Genomic DNA, 17,534 nt, shown 5'->3' on the forward strand with positions numbered 1-17,534 from the left:
CTTATACGGTCTATGCCAGAGCCGGTGGTTGGGAGGCGGGGATAGTGCTGGGCAGACTTATACGGTCTGTGCCCTGAAGAACACAGGTACAAATCAAGGTAGGGTATACACAAGAGTAGCACACATGAGTTGTCTTGTTGGGCAGACTGGATGGACCGTGCAGGTCTTTTTCTGCCGTCATCTACTATGTTACTATGACCAACTTCCGTAAAGCATTAAAAACTTATCTCTTTGACAAGATATATCACAATGAGCAACACATGTAACTGTACAACCCTTAATACATCCAGCATTATCTTATAATGCCTTTTGCTCTTACACTATCATGTATTTCATCTTCATGTAGCCCAAAACACTCTGTAAAGCCAAATGTATACTCTCTTCTGTTTCAGTATCCATGACGAATTGTAAGCCACATTGAGCCTGCAAAGAGGTGGGATAATGTGGGATACAAATGTAACAAATAATAATAATAATTATAATAAAAAGGAGGACGGATTGAGCCAGCCGAGTTTTACTTCCATTGCTTGAAAGCAATGGAAGTAAAACCCGGCTGGCTCAATCCGTCCTCCTTTTTCTGGAGCCATATGGTAACCCTACCCAAGGCTGTACAGTTACAATTTTGTCAACAGCATAACGACAGTAAAATGAAAGAGGAAAACTTGAAAGCAGCAAATTGAGACCCAGTAATAGGACGACCGTGAAACCGGATCAAAAATATACACGTTTAACAGCACTGAAATTCAAATAACTATCAGCATAATACTAATGAAATATCTCTATATATAAAAGGCATCACCAACGTTCTATGAAGCCTCCAACCGGAAGTGTGAAGGGGGAGAGATATCCGGTTTCCCCATGAGTGTCTGCCCCGCCCTCGCTCTCTCTCTAACACAAACAGTGAAGGAAAACAGCAAAGCAGGAAATCAAATCGCTCTCTCTGTAACAATGAAGGACTCAGAGGGGGGGGAGGGGAGAGAGGGCAGGAACACACACACTCCCACATGCACACAGAAGAAAACCTTGCTAGCCCCCGTTTCATTTGCATCAGAAACGGGGCTTTTTTACTAGTCTACTAAGAACACAGAACATTCAAATAACAGATATGATACTATTGCTTTTCTGTAATGCAGCTTACCATATAGCTGAGGGGCCAAACTGAGATATATAGATGGGGACAAGATGGGTGGTACAGAGTCAGTTGGGATAAATAGATGGGTGGCTAAACTCAAGGCAAGTTCTTTGTACAGTTAAGCAAGATATAAGGAACCCTGCATTGCCTCAGGTACAAAATAAGGACCTGTATATACTATGGAAACCGCTTTGAATGTAGTTGCAAAAACCACAGAAAGGTGGTATGTTCATTCCCTTCTCTCCCCCCCCCCCCCCCCCCCCACTAGACATATGCAGCATTAAACACATAAGAGTAGAGGCCCAGCTCAACAAACAAATAATTTATTAGGGAGCTGAATTATTTATTGTGGGAATGATTAAATAAACATGGGTACTGAACAGAGGAATAGGAGGCTAAGAGTTAAAAGCAGCCTCCCCTTGTTCAGTCCCTTACTCCAACTGCAGTTCTTGCTCCCTTTAACTCCCATGGCCCCTAATTCTGCCCCCAAAGTCTCCTCTGGCCTGCGATACCCCCACCTTTCATTCTCCCTCCCCCCAGGCACATCCCCACCTGTTATTTTTTCTCCTCTCCAGTTCTCATTGTATCTTTCCTCCACCCTCTCCACGGTGCACCCTCAATCCTGATTTCACCCCATACTAGTGCAACACTTTCAGCTATCTCTTCCCCCCTCCCATCCCCATGGTACACTCTCAGCTTTTTCTGCCCCTTATTTCTCTGCCTGTTTTGCCCCCATTTGCATGATAGATAGATAGATAGATAGATAGATAGATAGATAGATAGATAGATAGATAGATAGATAGATAGATAGATAGATATTAGACCAGTGGTTCCCAAACCTGATCCTGGAGGCACCCCAGCCAGTCAGGTTTTCAGGATATCATAGTAACATAGTAGATGACGGCAGAAAAAGACCTGCACGGTCCATCCAGTCTGCCCAACAAGACAAACATATGTGTAAACCTTACCTTGATTTGTACCTGCCTTATTCAGGGCACAGACCGTACAAGTCTGCCCAGCAGTACTTCCCGCCTCCCAACCACCAGTCCCGCCTCCCATCACCGGCTCTGGCACAGACCGTATAAGTCTGCCCTCCCCTATCCTAGCCTCCCAACCACCAACCCCTCTTCCCCCCACCTGCTCCGCCACCCAATTTTGGCTAAGCTTCTGAGGATCCATTCCTTCTGCACAGGATTCCTTTATGTATATCCCAAGCATGTTTGAATTCTGTTACCGTTTTCATCTCCACCACCTCCTGCGGGAGGGAATTCCAAGCATCCACCACCCTCTCTGTGAAAAAATACTTCCTGACATATTTCCTGAGGCTGCCCCCCCCTTCAACCTCATTTCATGTCCTCTCATTCTACCGCCTTCCCATCTCCGGAAAAGATTTGTTTGTGGATTAATACCTTTCAAATATTTGAACGTCTGTTTCATATCCACAATGAATATTCAAGATCCAGCTATATTTATTTTTGTTACATTTGTACCCTGCGCTTTCCCACTCATGGCAGGCTCAATGTGGCTTACAAGGGGCAATGGAGGGTTAAGTGACTTACCCAGAGTCACAAGGAGCTGCCTGGGTCTGAAGTGGGAATCAAACTCAGTTCCTCAGGACCAAAGTCCACCACCCTAACCACTAGGTCACTCCTCCATTCCATATTAAAGGACTTGGCATGCTTATTATGTTGATAGTTTGGTAAATTAAATTGTGGTATCTTTCGATACCAGGCGAGGAGTGTTTGCCCATATTAGCATGGAGGCAGGCTGTTTGTTGTTCATCTATATGTATTAGGCATTACATTTACTAGTACTAGCTTACATTATCTGTAATTAGATGGCTCTGTGTCCCTGACTTAATTTATTTATTTGTTACATTTGTATCCAACATTTCTTTTGTTTTTGTTACATTTGTACCCCGCGCTTGCACTTTCCCAATCATGGCAGGCTCAATGCAGCTTACATGGGGCAATGGAGGGTTAAGTGACTTGCCCAGAGTCACAAGGAGCTGCCTGTGCCTGAAGTGGGAATCCAACTCAGTTCCTCAGGACCAAAGTCCACCACCACCACCCTAACCACCAGGCCACTCCTCCACTCCCACCTATTTGCAGGCTCAATGTGGCTTACATAGTACCGTAAAGGCGTTCGTCAATTCCAGTATGAACAAATACAGTAATGTTGTGGTAGAATAAGGTTCATGTGTAACAGACACATTAGAGAATCGTAGAGAGGAAGAGTTATTGTATGTCCATCGCTATAGTTTCCTATGCTAGGCTCTTTCCGAGTACATGTTTAGTTCCCCATGTCTTTTGGGACTCTTTCTATTGGCTTGCCTTGTTCTCTGTGCATACTGGGCAAGCTGCCCTCCCCTTTCTCTCCCCATCATGTCTGAAAGGTTAGTCTGCAGTATTCTCCTCTGTGTACTGAATCTGCCTTTGCAGTATTTTGCTGTATGACATCCTTGAAGCTACTGTGACGCTATTGTTGTAAATTTAGGGGTTCAGAGACCCCCAAGAAGGCTGAAGTGTAAAAGTGTAAAAGTACAAACAGCATAATTACTCAGTGTGTTGATGAATTAGTCCCAGCTTCTCTCTTGCATGGAGAGAGAGCTGGTGGAGAACAGACTCCCACTTTGTAAAGCAAAAACTCTTCTCCAGCACTTCTGTACTGTAAGTTATTTTTCCTTGTTTGATAACTGCATTGAAGATAACTTTGGTTCAAGAGTTAGTTCTGAGTCTTCTCATAGTGATTTTATATACTCTGGTTTAAACTTCCTACTTAAATTTCATGCTCCAACATGGATTCTTCCCTATGGATAAAGGAAAATTTTACTCACTCCAATACCTAAAGACCTAAAGAACAAAATTAAATGATATAACTAACTACCAACCAGTAGCATCCATCCCTCTTGTAGTTAAGTTAATGGAAAGTTTAGTTACCAAACAACTTACCGATTACTTAAACAATTTCTCAATACTTCATATATCTCAATCAGGATTATGAGCTAATCATAGCACCGAAACAGTACTAATAACGCTCTTAACCAAATTTAAACAAATAATTGTAGCTGGCAACAATGTTCTCCTCTTACAATTTGACATGTCCAGCGCGTTCGACATGGTCAGCCGTAATATACTATTGAACATCCTAGAATATTTTGGTATTGGAGGAAACATATTGAATTGGATTAATGGCTTCCTAACCGCAAGAACATACCAAGTGATATCAACGTTGATTACATCATCACCATGGAAACCTGAATGTGGAGTGCCTCAGGATTCGCTCCTCTCACCAACCCTTTTCAACTTAATGATGACTCCATTGGCCAGATCACTATCCAATCAAGGCCTCAATCCATACATTTATGCAGACGATGTCACGATTTACATCCCGTTTAAAAAGGATTTAACAGAAATCACGAATAAAACCAATCATAGCTTCCAAATAATGAACTCATGGGCGGATGCATTTCAACTAAAGCTTAACGCAGAAAAGACACAATGCCTTATCCTTTCATTGCAATATAACAAGAGTAAGCATTCCACTATAAATACCCCAAACCATACTCTCCCTGTTTCAGATACCTTGAAACTCCTGGGAGTCACAATTGATAGAAATCTCACACTAGGGAAAAATGTAACAAAGAAAATGTTCCATGCAATGTGGAAACTCAAAAGAGTTAAACCTTTCTTCCCAAGGGAGGTATTCCGCAACCTGGTGCAATCAATGGTGCTGAGCCACTTAGACTACTGCAATTCCATCTACGCCGGATGCAAAGCACAAATCATTAAGAAACTCCAAACTGCCTAAAACACTGCAGCTGGAAAAGCGAAATACGAAAGCAACAAACCCCTCAGAGAAAAATTACATTGGCTCCCATTAAAAGATCGAATTGTATTCAAAACCTGTACCCTGGGTTATAAAATTATTCCTGGAGAGGCCCCGTTATACATGTCAGACCTCATAGACTTACCAACCGGGAACACAAAAAGATCATCACGCACTTTCTTGAACCTTCATTACCCCAGTTGCAAAGGGCTTAAATATAAATCAATTTATGTATCTAGCTTCTCCTACATCAGCACGCAACTGTGGAATGCTCTACCGACTGCCATAAAAACTATGCACGTTCTAACAGACTTCCGTAAACTACTAAAGACTAACTTGTTCAAAGAGACTTACCTAAAGGATCCTTCATAAATGACCAGACATCAAACAAGACAACATTGGACTCTTTTATCTGTTTACTTTATTCACATTGTTACTGTTGAATGATTTACATTTACCCTTGATTTTTAATGCCTGAATTGAACTGTATATCTACTTCTTATAACTTATTTTATATTTTCTGTACTTTAAATGTAATAATATTCTGTATTTCTCATTCCGGAATGGCGATCGCCATTAAGGCATAATGTAAGCCACATTGAGCCTGCAAATAGGTGGGAAAATGTGGGATACAAATGTTATAAATAAATAAATAAATCAATAAACTGCATGCAGCTTAAACCAGAGTTTAAGCTGCATGCTTAAACCTGAAGAGTGCCCTCCTTCCCCCCCAAAATCCCCATGGCATACTCTCAGCTTTTGCTGCCCCCCCCCCCCCCAAACCGCAGGGAATGCTCTCACCTTGCTCTGTTGCTGTACTTCCCTTTCTCCATGGCTCACTCTCACCTTGCTCTGCCCCTTTTATTTCCCACGGCACACTCTTAGTTTTCTCTGCCCCCTATCCCCCCCCCCCCCCACGGCACACTCTCAGGTCACTCTGCCTCCTTTTCACCTCATGGCACTTTCTCAGCTTGCTCTGCTCCCTTCTCATGGCACACTATCAGCTGGTCTCTCCCCTTCCCCTGCTGAGATTGTGTAGCAGGACATGGTGGAAGTGAACCGCTGCACATCGGGTCATTTCCTCCTTATCTGCTGGTTTATACCTGTAAGGAGGCCCATGCAGTTCATCTAAACATTTGGGATTAAGCCAGCAGAGCAGGAGGAAAAGACCCAATATACAGCGGTTCACCTCCTCCTCTTCCTACCATGTGATCTCTGTGGAGGAGGGGGAGAGAGACCAGGAAAGTCCTGACGGCAGCTCTTTTGCAGAATTCTGCACATTCTGTGGGGGATGGGAAATTCTGCACTGAGCAGTTGCACAGAAATCCCCCAGGAGTAGAATATTCACTGTGCAGCGGCTGTAGAGTCACCAGGAGGGACTAGGAAAGAGCAGGCCTGTCCGGTGCATGGTTTCAAGTGGTAGAGATTTTCTGAACCCAGATCTCGTAAGCGACGGCAGACCCTGCCTGATTTTCTGACCCTTCTGTACCACACCAATACCAAATCCATGCTTTAATTAGCAAAACCTCCGCTATCAGATGAGCAGTAATTTTAAAACCAAGGGGCAGATTCCCAGTGGCCCGATATTCAGTTCACGCTAACTGGATAACTGTGAGAAATGTGTAAATATATTGCTTTTTCACTTCACATAATTGCAAAGATAGAATATATAGTTTAGGCCCTAACTATATTTGTGTAGGCCCTTTCTAAAAGATATCATCACATTATAGCTTTCTGAATTACTAACAAAGGAACTTTGTTAGTTTAAAGAGACGTGTGCAAATTGATAAAAACTGCTGAGACAAAAGGAAGGGGTGAGGGGTGGGGGGAAGGTAAAACATACCATGGATGAAACTGTTACTGCAGAGCTTTCACATGGGGGGGTTGAAGATAAGAAAATGCAAACCGAGCAGAACTAACAATGGATAGAGGCTCAGGCTCGGTTGATGGAAAATTTTCAGAGGACTGTCATACGATAATTAGCAATGATGTAGTAGGGGGAGTAAATGTGATCAATATCCAATGAGAAACTTAGGGGCAGATACTTAATGTAACCAAAAAGAAAGGATATATAACCTGTAAACATTAAGGAAGGGTGTGCCTGCTTGCTTTCAGAGACACCCATTCTTGCAAGAGTGTATTTTTGAAATCATAAACTAATTAAGACATTTCACCAATCTGGTTTCATAAGTTCTTTTTGTCTAAGTTCTCAGGTTATCTGGGGCCTGTTTATAACAGATAAGTTGCTCATCTAACTTTAACCAGATAAGGAAACATATCCAGTTAACCTGGATGACTGAAGATAACTGGTTTACTTCATTTCATTTATTATCATTTATAAACTGCTCTTATCCAGAGCGGGAAACAAAAACCACATACACAATCAAAAAACAATACAAAAACCTTAACACATCAATCAACTAATACAAACAGATAATTAATGAATTAATCAGATAATTTGTTCAGTTCACTTTGGAACAGGCGTTTGTACAGCCCAGCAAAGAGGGTAGTTTTCAAGGTGGGTTACCCCCCTTAATGCAGGTTTCAGGGCTCTAACACACATTATTTTAAGTTACTGTGGGTTATATGTTAATGAGATGCAAGGCAGGCAAATGCAGACAAAAAAGCTCATTATATAAATTCAATAATATGGATCACGATATTCACAGGAGCATCGGGCCTCAGAGTCACATCTGATGCTACTGGGCCACTTCTGCTGCTTCCCGCTTCTCCCCTGAATGATGTCTCCCCACTGTGAAGACACCTCAAGAACTTCCTCCATCCCAAAGCTGACCCCCCTCCCCCCAAAAAACTTCCACCAGGCTCTGAAGACCCCCAAATACTTCCCTCAATGCAAAGACCCACCTCCCATGATATCCCCTGACTCTGAAGACCCCCCAAAGTCGAGCAAAGCATGCTCTACCCACCCTTAGGCCCCCTAGGTCCCCAGCAGCTCCAGCTCCTTCTGGCACTGGGTTCAAAATAGGTCTAATGACCCCTAGCAGTACTCATGGAGCTACTAGAGGTCAAGCTGCTGCCCAAGCCCAGTAGACATCAGGTATAATGAAAGTAGGCCCGAGAGGGAGGAACGAAGTGAGGGGGGAGAATGCTTTGCCTGCATATGCTGACAGGGGTCCTTGAGGCTGGGAGATGCCATTTGGAAAGGGAAGGGGGGGAGGGCAGCTCATTATTGCTGAGTACCAGCCCATTTCAGAAGAGGTCTGGGAGCATCTGCTCCTGGGATGGAATAATAATGAGTTTTTAACAAATTGTGCTATTCCAGTACTGCAGGAGTCAGTAACCTGTAGTCATGAGCTGCTGCTGGTTGGTTGGTGACCCCCTCAGTAAATTACAGTGTGATAAAGTTGGACTTTTAACACGCTGGTTCCCTTTAAGCAGACAGAGCTGAAATTCAGTGTTATTCTGTTAAATGTACTCACAACCCTCCTTCTGTTTTTAAAGAACTGATCTTGTCCAGTCAGTTCATTAATCTTTCTGGGGGCTGCTGTTTTGAAAAGCTAATATTTGTCCAGCTAACTCCCAAAGTTTCGCAGACAAATCTTTCGAATACCGACTCCCCGTGCCTCGAATAGGCAAAGAGCGGGAAGACGTGAAAATTCCTCCCATTGACGGCTGCTGGACCTGGTGCTGTCACTGCCTTTGTGATGTCAGCACAGCAGCCATTGTGACATCACTCACACCCCAATGGCCAAACACCTCTGTTACATCATCGCAGTGAATCCCAAGCGTATCCTTCTAATCTACCGCTAACTCCAGACTCCGTTCCTTTTATCTTGCTGCACCATATGCCTGGAATAGACTTCCTTAGATGGTATGTCAAGCTCCATCTCTGGCCATCTTCAAATCTAAGCTAAAAGCCCACCTTTTTGATGCTGCTTTTAACTCCTAACCCTTATTCACTTGTTCAGAACCCTTACTTTAATATTCCCTTATCTCTTGTTTGTCCTGTTTGTCTGTCCTAATTAGATTGTAAGTTCTGTCTCTTCATGTTCAAGTGTACAGTACTGCGTACGTCTAGTAGCGCTATAGAAATGATAAGTAGTAGTAGTAGCACATCTGATAAAATCCTGAACCCACGAGTTCCCCCTCCCCAGAATTTAATGGCTGATTGTTTTTGGAACTGTCTGGTTTTCTTGAGTATTTCTTGGTTTGCAGTGTGGGGTTGGGGTGGGGGTTGGGGTGGGGGTGTGATGGAGATGGGATGAGAGTGACCTGCGTGGAGGCAGGGGAGAGGACCATGGAAATATAGGAAAAGTCCCAGGTCCTAAAAGAGATGTACACCCTCCTTGGGCTCTTTTGGGCCCAGAAGCTCAAAACCTTACGCCGGTTCTAAGAGTGATTAGCGCCGGAACTGCGTACATGTTAATATGTGCAGCATACACAAACCCCCCAGTGTGCATTGAAGATCAGTGCAAATTGCATTTAAAATGCATTAAAATGGATTCAAAACAGGTGATTATGTATTCATGCCAATGTTCAGAAGACAGTAGAAATTTACGCTGGTCTTAACAGGTTGGGGATGGCATTTGGGTTTTGAAGAGAGGATTTCTCCTGCATTTTTCACATTAAATTGCTGGGTTTTGGCTTCTGTGGTGCTGACAGTGAGAAAAAGCATGACTGTGAGTCCGAGTAAAGCCGAGGGTGAGGGTGGGCATTTGCGCTGCTTTTCTTGTGCAGCCAATCAGGTTTTCAGGATATCCACAATGAGTATTCATGAGATAGATTTGTATGCACTGCTTCCACTGCATGCAAATCTCTTTCATGAATATTCATTGTGGACAGGGCCGGTCTTAGGCAGGGGTGACTGGGTCGACTGCATAGGGCCTCATGCTCCCAGGGACCCTGCGGTGGCCCTCCCCGAACCTACCTTAATGCAAAACATACTGGTGCTGGTGAAATGGTATACTAAGGGCGGGCGGTGAAGGGATGTTGCCATGAGTGCCTGTCCCCCTCCCCGACTGGTGTGGTATTCTTCTCCTTCCTCTCTCTACCCCCCGCCCACTTGCCCGCTACAGGCAAAGAATCAATGAAGTAAGCGCTGCCTTCAGCCTGCCCCCGAAGCCTTCTTTGTAGCGTCCCGCCTGCACAGGAACAGGAAGTGGCTGTACAAAGAAGGGGTCTGGGGCAGGCTGAAGGTGGCCTGCTCCTGCCTCGTGGCTCTGGCTCTCAGGGATGGAGGCCGGGCTTGCGGGACACCTTGCTGCCTTCCTCTTATGCTCAGCTCCGGGCTCTTCTTCATCCTCCTTTCCACAGCTAACATCATCGAGCTCTGGTGGTACGTGGCAGCAATCCCACCCCCCTCAGCCCAGGGGCGGGGCTAGGCAAGGAGCCGGGTGGGCCCCACCGAACTGGTCTGCACAGGTCCCCACAATTGCTGATTGTGGATGTCCTAAAAACCTGACTGGCTGGGGTGCCTCCAGGACCAGGTTTGGGAACCACTGTCTTAGGGGAAAGGGTAGTAATGTGCCCTTGCGTTTCCTGTTTTGCCTGGAGTTTCATGGTAAGCGTAGCTCTTTTGTGCATGCGTCAATCGCATTCCTCCCCCCTTGCTTTCACTTGACTAGCGCACATAAAATTTGCATCCCATTTGCCTTGGGTATTGGGGACTAGTTTTCTGCACTGGTCTTGCGTGATGGGATGTGTGATCTCGGCCTCGAGTGCTGGAGTTTTGAGCCCCTTGGTGAAGTAAGAGGACATCTTGCCTACAGCACTTCAGAAAGAGCCCCAAGTGCGTGAGACTAATGACTCTTCTGATGTGACTAATTCTTACATTAAGAAAAGGACCAAGATTCTTCTTAGGATTGGAGACCACAAAGGTGGTTCTGTAACCCGAGGGGTTAATAAAATAAGTAAAATTACCCAAGTTGTCCCAGAGTTCCATTGTGACCAGCAGCGCAGGTCCTTGGAATTTGCTGAGGGCTGAGCTTCTGTTGGCTTGGCAGTTAACAGAAGAAGCTGAAGCACTGTGAGAAAAAGGATGTGTTTTTGAAGGCTCTATGTGAGAGAGATATGAAACAGGGTTAAAACCATTTAGAAAAGGTTTAATGTGAAAGAGAATAATTGAGACCTAGTTTGAGAGTGGGTCAGAACAGTAAGTGAACTGAATGAGAAATAGAGAAGAGTGACAGGGGGAAAGTGAGAGAGGGTCTGACAGCTGAAGCAAGTGGAGGTGCGGCTCTGAGTGAGAGAGGCAGAGGTGAATTTGAGGAAAATAAGAGTTATTAGAGTGAGTTTGGGTGACAGTAAGGGTGGAGGTGAGAGTGAGAGTGAGAGTGAAGGTGTGACTGGGGTGAGGTTTAAATTAATTTCTTCTAAGGTTGGGAATTTTGAGTAACTACTGAATGAATTGCAGGGGAGTTGAAGTGTGTTAATGAAAACCAGATGAGAACAGGGTGAATGTGGTAAGCAGGAAACCGTGAAGGAATTTTGGTGAGCTAGGTAAATGTATGGAGAGTAATGTGGAACTGATGATGGAATATTGAGTGTGGTGCATATGATTAAAGGCTGTCATTCACTCACAGCTTAGGGAAATAATAAAAAAAATAGCAAAGGCCTGGAGAGGAAGGGAATTTTGGTTAATTTTATTTTGTTAGATTAAATTGGCCACAGTTTTTGGTAATACTTCCACATAGTTTGAAAATTGTAAATTCAAAATACAGGAGAGGCAGGGTTTTGCCTTCTTTTGGTTATTTAAGCAAAAGGTTTAGGAAGAAGCTTTATACTGGACCGGACTGTTGGAGTTCAGGACATGGGCCCCTACGCAAGAAAGCCTACGCTACACACCACCGAGAGAAAACCTGCATCAGCTAAGTGACTTTGGGAAAACAGGGAAAATCTAAAGAGAGAAAGACAAAAGATAAAAAGGGAGAAAGAAAATCATACTTACCTTGTTCCTCAGGGGTAATGGATTAGCAGTCAGAGATAACTGTGAATAAAAGAAATAATACCCAAAGAATCCATTCTTAAGGGTTATAGCAAAAGAAAATATATTTCATATTTATTTTGAGAAATTGATTTGTGCATAGTTGGGAGGATACTTATCTAATAAGTGTTCTTTAATGACGAAGGAGGTATCTAAAGGGAGAAAACAAGTAAAATAAGGTTATTAATGGAAGACATATTGGAAGGATACAAAGTTAACATTTGGGGGGGGGGGGGTTCTGATGTAAAGTGAAATTTATTTGTTGCTTATGCTACAAGACATAAGAATGTTTTAAATAAACGTGTTATATTGTTTCAGAAAATCTCATTTCTCCTTATTGCCTCCTAAGAAATAGGGAGAAATCCTGAATTTAGTTTATATTTCCTCACCTATCCTTCAAGGGTAGGTGACGAGGTTAGTTTTTGTGGTCCTCTCTCCATTCCTGGGTGTTGGGTTCCGGAAACGCTGCCACGACTACTGACGACAGGCTAACCGGAATCCTGCTTCTACCTTACATCACACCTAGGCGTGAGGGGGCGGAGCTACAGTTCCACCGTTCGTTGTTTTTCCAATGAACTACAATCATAGGAGAGGCCACAACCCAGGGGCAGACTGAGAGTACTCTGGACCCCCCCCGCTGCCCCCCCACGCTACCGCCACCCCCACACATGCCCCCCACAGCCCCCCCCCCACACATGCTTCTGCTGCCCTGCAGCCCTTCCCTTCCTCCATGTCTAGCATGTCCTCCAATCTCCCCTTCTACCCTCCTCATGCCCAGACTGTCCCTCCAACTCCCCTTTCCCACCTTCTTCCATGCTGTTGCTGCTGTCCACAGGGGCTCCACAGTTTAAAATGGCGTCTGCAACCTCTTACAATAGTCTCACCAGTGTTTGTTCACAGCCACCATTTTTAACCGCAGAGCTGGCACAGGACACAGCAGCAGCAGGGAAAATAATCACTTAACTAGGGCTACCAAGCAGAGCTTCTGGGCCCCCTGGGCCCTCAGGAATTGCCCGGTTGCCCAAATGGTCAGTCCGCCCCTGCTATAGGTGGGAAGGGGGAAAGGGAAGGGGAATCCTATTCAGAAGGAATGGATCCTAAGGAGCTTAGCCGAGATTGGGTGGCAGAGCCAGCCGGTGGTGGGAGGTGAGGATAGTGCTGGGCAGACTTATACGGTCTGTGCCAGAGCCAGTGGTGGGAGGCGGGGCTGGTGGTTGGGAGGCGGGGATAGTGCTGGACAGACTTATACGGTCTGTGCCAGAGCCGGTGGTGGGAGGCGGGGATAGTGCTGGGCAGACTTATACGGTCTGTGCCAGAGCCAGTGGTGGGAGGCGGGGCTGGTGGTTGGGAGGCGGGGATAGTGCTGGACAGACTTATACGGTCTGTGCCAGAGCCGGTGGTGGGAGGCGGGGATAGTGCTGGGCAGACTTATACGGTCTGTGCCAGAGCCAGTGGTGGGAGGCGGGGCTGGTGGTTGGGAGGCGGGGATAGTGCTGGACAGACTTATACGGTCTGTGCCCTGAAGAGGACAGGTACAAATCAAAGTAGGGTATACACAAAAAGTAGCACATATGAGTTTGTCTTGTTGGGCAGACTGGATGGACCATACAGGTCTTTTTCTGCCGTCATTTACTATGTTACTATGAAATGGGACTTGATATACTGCCTTTCTGAGGTTTTTGCAACTACATTCAAAGCAGTTTACATATATTCAGGTACTTATTTTGTACCTGGGGCAATGGAGGGTTAAGTGACTTGTTCAGAGTCATGAGGCGCTGCAGTGGGAATTGAACCCAGTTCCCCAGAATCAGAGTGTGCTGCACTAACCACTAGGCTACTCCTCCACTAGCAACCTTCCATGTAGAAGCCTGCCCTTGCAGATCACCAATGCGGCCACGCAGGCTTCTGTTTCTGTGAGTCTGACATCCTGCATGTATGTGCAGGACGTCAGACTCACAGAAACAGAAGCCTGCGTGCAACATTCCATGTAGAATCTCAAACAGTAGCAACAGAATCTCAAATAGTAGCAACATTTCATGTAGAATCTCAAATAGTAGCAACAGAATCTCAAATTGTAGCAACATTTCATGTAGAATCTCAAAAGAATCTCAAATAATAGCAGCATTCATAGTAACATAGTACCATAGTAGATGACGGCATGTAGAATCTCAAATAGTAGCAACAGAATCTCAAATAATAGCAACATTTATTTATTTATTTATTTATTTATTTATTTATTTATTTATGGTTCATTTATACCCCACAGTTTCCCACAATTGCAGGCACAATGTGGCTTACATGAATTACAAAAGTACAACACATGAATTTTACAGCAGAATAAGGAGAGAACACTAACAACAATTAGGGTGACTAATAAGCAGAATTACTAATGGAGTAAGTTTTTTCAAAAAGGAACGTTTTCAACATCTTCTTGAAAAGGTGATGATCAGATTGAGATTTTAGGTTCAGAGGTAAAGCATTCCAAGTTTTCGGGCTGGAGTAGTGAAAAGTAGAGGCAAAAAGAAGCTTGTATTTGACACCCAGGCAAGACGGATAATGAAGTTGGAGATAGGTGCGGGCTGTGTTGATGGCATTTCTAGGTGGGAGGTCTATTAGAGGAATCATGTATTCCGGAGCTAGACTGTAGATAATTTTATGCGTTAAGGTGCAGAGCTTGAAAGCGATTCGCTGTCTAACTGGGAGCCAGTGCAGATTGAGACGTAGAGGCTGTGCGGGAACCATGCGCGATTTGCCTAGGATGAGTCTGGAACTTTCGCAGTAGTTGCTCCTGGCAGCCTGTGTAAATCCCGCTGCAGTAGTCAAGGTGAGAGAGAACTAACCAGTGAACAAGTGTGCGGAAGAGCTCTCTGGTGAGACAAAACCTAATGCGATGCAGTCTCCACATTGCGTAGAACATCCGCTTGGTGACTGCTCGCACTTGCAAATCCAGTTGAAGGTAAGGGTCCAGCTCAACACCTAGAAGTTTTTAGCTCTTTGAAATAGGAAGAATCTGGTCTTTAAGGACAAGCAAGCGTGATGAAAATCTGGTAGAATTCCATGTAGAATCTCAAAAGAATCTCAAATAATAGCAACATTCCATGTAGAATCTCAAATAGTTTCAACATTCCATGTAGAATCTCAAATAGGGAAAGGGAAATGGGACTTGATATACTGCCTTTCTCTGGTTTTTGTAACTACATTCAAAACAGTTTACTTATTATATAAAGGTACTTATTTGTGCCTGGGACAATGGAGAGTTAAGTGACTTATCCAGAGTCACAAGGAGCTGCAGTGGGAATCGAACCTGAGTTTATGATTAATTTTATTATAATTTTTTTTCAATAGGATTAAAGTTATATTCTGGTATTGTTAGGATGATGGTTCTATTCTTGGTGTGTGTAATCAAATTCTGAGAAAAAGTCATGCTGCCCCCCCCCCCCCAGCATCTGTCTCTCTTCCCTTTCTGCAGTCTCTCTCTTTCCCTTGTCTGCCTATCTCTTTCCTTTGCCTGCCCTTCTGAATCCAGTGGGAGTGGGAGTGAGGAGGGGGGCTCTCTCTCTCTTTCTAGTACTAGTGGGAGGGGCGGGTTTTGCCTCCTATTCAGAAAGTGACTGAGTAGCTATGCCAGCCTCCGACTGGTGGGTTGGTCTCAGAAGGGGAGGGGTAGGGGGATTCTGTGCTTCTCTCTGCTGACATCCAGCTTCAGTCCACTCAGTTATCAAATAAGAGAGCGCAGCCCAGAGACAGACACCCAACATCCAGGACTACTCCCAGAGACAGGACCTGCCCTGCTGTGCCACCCCCGGAGACAGACACCCAACATCCAGGAGTACCTTGCTCTCCTGCCCCAGAGACGGGAGGATACACCCTGCTGTGCCACCCCAGAGAGAGAAGCGAGACAGACGTACCACATCCAGACCTCCTCTGCCTGGAGACAGCTATAAAACTTGCAGAATGACCCTCCTGTAGCAGCACAGACAGAGCCAGCCCCTGCCCTCAGGACCCACAGCATCCACCCAGACCTACCCTGGTGGCCACCGAGAGAGAGGGAGCAGTCAACCTCAGCCATCCCGGTGTCTCAGCCCACAGAGAGACAGACATTTAGCACTAGCCCAGCTCAGGAGCTCTGCCAGGGTGGAGGACCGGCTGCTAAGCAAGAGATCCACTTAGGACCAGGAGCTGCCTTCCTCTGCCTCTTTCTTTTCCAACTTTGCTTTGATTGCAATTGAAACTTCTCAGTTTTGGAAAACAGGGCACAAAGGCAAAAATTAAGCAAAGCCATTTTAAGGTAAGCGGTGTCTGTGTCCTGAGCTGCTCTCCCCTCACCCTCTGCCCCTTGCATCCTCCCTGCTCTCCTGCTCCTCTCATGGGTCCCTCTGCTGCCCTTTGCTTCTGCCCCCTGTCAGCTCTTGCTAATGAGATTTTAGACAGCATTTTTAGCAGTCACTTCCAGGCTGAGGGAACAGGTCTGGGGGTGCCAGTGGCAGGAAGTAGACTGGCTTGCTCTCTTTCCCCTGGTTAATCACCTTAGGAAGGGAAAGGGAATCATCCCGGGGAAAAGCCCCTCTGCTTCCAGCCAGTAATTCTGGACTGACACCCGAAAAAGTCCCTTTGCCTCCAGCCTGAACAGTTGCAATCATTCTGGGGGAGGGGGGGACTGTGGGGAAGGGCTTCTCTGCTTCCAGCCTTCCCTAGGGGAGGGGGGTCCCAGAGAGTTGCCTTCGTCCTTTCAGTTCCCTCCTAACGTCAATAATTTGGGGGGGGGGGGTGCATTTGAGCCCTCTGCTTCTCTTTATTGAGATCATGTGAGATGGGGGAAGGGGGGGGGGGTAGGACCCACCCTGTGCAACAACCCCCTCCCTGCAAAGCCCAGGATTTCCTCTCACTTTGAAGCTTTTTTTTTCTTCTTTTCTGTCTCGCCACTGCTCTCATCTTCCCTCCCAGGGATTTAATGTGTCTCCTTCTTGTGCAAAAATTACCTTGAGAGCATGTGCGCAGTTCTCGCCTTTTATTCCTTCGGTTTTCCTGGGAAGGACGTGTTTCTGCCATGAATAGGAGCTTCTGCATTTGGGGAGGGGGCAGGAGATGCCCCCTGTTTCAGAAGATCCTTGGTCCCGGAGACTCTGTTGTGGCCTTAACCCCGCGTGTTGAAGAGGTCAGGGAGCAGCTTCCCCCCCCCCCCCTGAGAAGCATGTTTGCAGGTCACTTGATATGGGGGGGGGGGGGGGGGAGAGGAGAGGGGTGTAACGTGTCCTTTAAGGGCTTATACATCGGCCCTTCATCTCCTGAGGCTCCATGCAAGAACTTGTTCATTTTCACTGCTGGGGAGCAACTTCTCCCACCCCCACAGCAAAGGAGGCATCTGAGGGGCCCTAGAAGCAGCACTGTGTGGGGAAAAGGGGGGGGGGGGGTTAAATGTTTGTTTTCTCCAATCCCTGAGTTGAAAAGCATCTTTCAGGCGCAGAGAAGACGTGGATGTGGGTCTGTGCAAAAGCAGGGCAGACTCTGCTTCCCAGAGCTGGTTTTACTATTTCCTGCTCATGGGGATTTGCATCCAGAAGCTGCCTGGTTGTCAGGGCTTAAGTGCTCTCTGTCGCCCCCAGCCGTCCAGGGCAGGCTCTGCTCCCTGCT

At 45.8% G+C, this 17,534-nt stretch overlaps 2 protein-coding genes across 3 annotated transcripts in view; both read left to right on the plus strand.

Moving 5' to 3' along the window:
• Positions 1 to 17,534, plus strand: part of LOC115459461 (TNFAIP3-interacting protein 3-like) — a gene marked incomplete at its 5' end in the record, with an annotated part of 87,263 nt that overhangs the window by 37,831 nt on the left and 31,898 nt on the right. The window lies entirely within an intron of this gene.
• The window catches only part of NDNF (neuron derived neurotrophic factor), a 57,885-nt gene continuing 55,998 nt past the window's right edge, over positions 15,648 to 17,534 (plus strand). The window contains exon 1 of one of the 2 annotated variants that reach the window (XM_030189284.1): positions 15,648 to 16,191. The gene's annotated coding sequence lies outside the window, so the exon portion shown is untranslated. Of the gene's footprint in view, positions 16,192 to 17,031; positions 17,059 to 17,534 lie in introns of those variants that run through there. The other variant, XM_030189285.1, reaches the window with a different exon arrangement.

Source organism: Microcaecilia unicolor, unplaced genomic scaffold (assembly GCF_901765095.1).
Source record: "Microcaecilia unicolor unplaced genomic scaffold, aMicUni1.1, whole genome shotgun sequence".
Lineage (NCBI taxonomy): Eukaryota > Metazoa > Chordata > Amphibia > Gymnophiona > Siphonopidae > Microcaecilia > Microcaecilia unicolor.